Genomic DNA, 3,224 nt, shown 5'->3' with positions numbered 1-3,224 from the left:
CTGCACTCTTTCAATCTTACTGATATCCTTCCTATAGTTAGGTGACCAGAACTGTACACAATACTCCACAGTTGGCCTCACCAATGTCTTATACAACCTCCCCATAACATCCCAACTCCTATACTCAATACTTTGATTTATGAATGCCAGGATGCCAAAAACCTTCTTTACAACCCTGTCTACCTGTCTGTCTTGGTCTCTGTAATTCTATCTAGCCAATATGCAAAGGCACATCACCCCCAGGACTCTGGGTTGGAGAATTCCAAAGAGCAACAATCCTCAGTAAAGATGTTCTTCCTCATATCAGTCTTAAGTGAGCATCCCTTATCCTGAAATACTGTCTCCAGACTAATTTCCTAAACCAGGACAAAATACCTCAGTCGAGTTGATTGTTATATGCTGAAGTAAGGTGAGGTACAGGTCGAAGCACCTCTTTTCTTCAAGGAACAATGGCCAATACATTAAAGGTGAGTGGAGGAAAGTTTGGAGGAAGAAGATTAAAGCAGCTTATCTTTGTTCGTCACATGTACATCTCAGGTTGCCAACTGTCCCGTATTAGCCGGGACATCCCGTATATTGGGCTAAATTGGTTTGTCCCATACGGGACTGCCCTTGTCCCGTATTTCCCCCGATAATGTAGAGCGTTCCTATGAAACCGTTTGTAAGCCGAAATGACGCAATTACCATTAATTTATATGGGAAAAATTTTTGAGCGTTCCCAGACCCAAACAATAACCTACCAAATCATACCAAATAATACATAAAACCTAAAATAACACTAACATATAGTGAAAGCAGGAATGATATAAATACACAGCCTATATAAAGTAGAAATAATGTATGTACAGTGTAGTTTCACTTACCAGAATCAGGAAGATTAAGCCAAAACCGCTTTGTAGAAAAATACTGGCACGTACAGGTATGCACACGTCATGTATGCACACACAGGTGCCCGCGCAAGGCTTCATGGTCATGGTAGTCTTTCTCGGGGTAAACACAAGTGTCCCGTATTTGACTGCTACCTTTGTCCCTTATTTGGGAGTGAGAACGTTGGCAACCCTATGTACATTGAAGCATCAAAACATATAGTGAGATGTGTCCTTTGTGTCAAATCAAATCGGTGAGGAGCAATGTTCTCTCTAAGTTTTTTTTTTACAGCTGCACAGACCAACCATTGCCCTGAGCAGGAAATTTTAACATGGCACAGCACTTTAAATGTTTTTTTTCTGTAAATAAAAATAAGTCAGAATGTAGTAATTTTCACATCAAGAAAACATAAACCACAACTCACAACACAAGTAAACACTGTCAGGCAGTCAAAACAACCAACAGGCACAATGGCAAAAGTAAAATGTTTTGACTAGATGGCGTCAGCGTTCAGCAGACTGGCAGATTCTGACCTCTATTCTGAGTTTATTGTTACAATTTGTAACTTGAAACATTGACAGTGCAAGGCACTCCTACTGTCCACTAGCCTACAGGTCATCCTTGAGTGAAGTGTAGCATCTGTTTAACCCCCCCCCCACCCTCAGTCAGGGTCATGTGAAGCCATGGGAGCAGTCGGTGCATTTTACAAGTCCTGGTTATGTGACCACTGATGCCAGGCAGACACCCTCCGAAGCGTACTGATAATGGCTGAGTTCACCCGTCTTGTAAAGACACTGCCCAGAAAAAGACAATGGCAAAATGCTTCTATAGAAAAATTTGCCAAGAACAATCATGGTCATGGTCACCCACTTCACACAACACAGCACATAATGATGTTGATACCCCTCATTAAAATTGTGTCTTTTTGTTTTGCACTAAGGCCTTGTTTTCAGCATTCTTCTGGGTGTATTTTATGGGTTATGGGCTGCTGATCATGAAAATCACCATGAAATTTCCCTATCACACACCATTTTTTAAAATCATCTATATTTGTTATTTCATGTCAGAATAACTGGTGTCAAGACTAAGAAAGACATTTTTGTTGGTCCACAAATCAAACAGGTCATCAATGACAGGTAATTTAAAGAACTTCTAGTAGGAACAGAGAAAATCGCATGGAAGTCATTCAAGGACGTTGTTGAAAGTTTTCTTGGCAACTACAGAGCACCAAGCTACATGTAGCTGGTTGACAACATGCTTCAAGCAACAGGTCACTAAAGATTCATTTTCTGCCCTCCCATTTGGACTTCTCCCCTACAAATCTTGGCACTGTCAGTGACAAGCATGGTGAAAAGTTTCACCGGGACATTGTGGTTATGGAGAAATGGTATCAAGGCTGCTGGAATCCATCAGTGCTGGCTGATTATTGTTGGACACTTAAGTGAGAAGCCTTAGACACTGAGTACAGATGAAAATCATCAGCAAAACACTTTTAACTTAGTGGAACTACTGCAAAGTGACATTTATGAGACTGGAATAATACCAGAAGAGATGAAAAAATCAGTATTTATCACTCTTCCTAAGAAACCTGGAGCAATAGAATATGAATTACATAGGACCATAAGTTTAATGAGTCATATCACTAAGATACTTCTAAGAATTTTGATGACAAGAACTAAAAGTAAGATACAAGCTGAAATAGGTAAAGAACAATGTGGTTTTGTGAAAGACAAAGGTACAAGAAATACGATATTGATGTTAAGGATACTATCAGAACAAGCTATTCAAGTGAAAAAAGATTTGTTTGTTTGCTTTATTGACTACAGAAAAGCATTTGATAAAGTGAAGCACAATAAGTTATTCGAAATATTATAGGAAACTCTAGATCTAGATTCGAAAGACCTCCACCTAATGAGAAATCTGTACTGGGAACAAACCGCCGCTGTAAGAATAGGTGGAGGAGTGAGTCAGTTTATGAAAATCAAGAGAGGCGTTAGACAAGGGTGTGTTTTCTCCCCTGATTTGTTTAATGTGTACAATGAAACAATATTACAAAAAATTAGAGACATCTTGGGAATCAAAGTTGGCGGTGAAAACATCAATAATTTTAGATATGCGGATGACACCGTGTTAATTGGAAGTACGGAGGAAGAACTACAAAACTTAATTGATATAGTTGTTGAAGGAAGTGCATGGTATGTCGTTGGGAATGAGAAACGTTCCTTTAGACAAAATTAAAAATCTCTGGGAACAAGACTTACAGACTTCAATGTCTGAGGAAACTTGGAATGAAATTTTTAAATTGGTTAATACCTCATCATTGTGTGCCTGTCACTCCCTCCTACAATTTAAGGTGG

The sequence above is a fragment of the Mobula birostris genome, chromosome 11 (assembly GCF_030028105.1).
Source record: "Mobula birostris isolate sMobBir1 chromosome 11, sMobBir1.hap1, whole genome shotgun sequence".
NCBI lineage: Eukaryota > Metazoa > Chordata > Chondrichthyes > Myliobatiformes > Myliobatidae > Mobula > Mobula birostris.
This window is presented reverse-complemented; position numbering follows the sequence as displayed.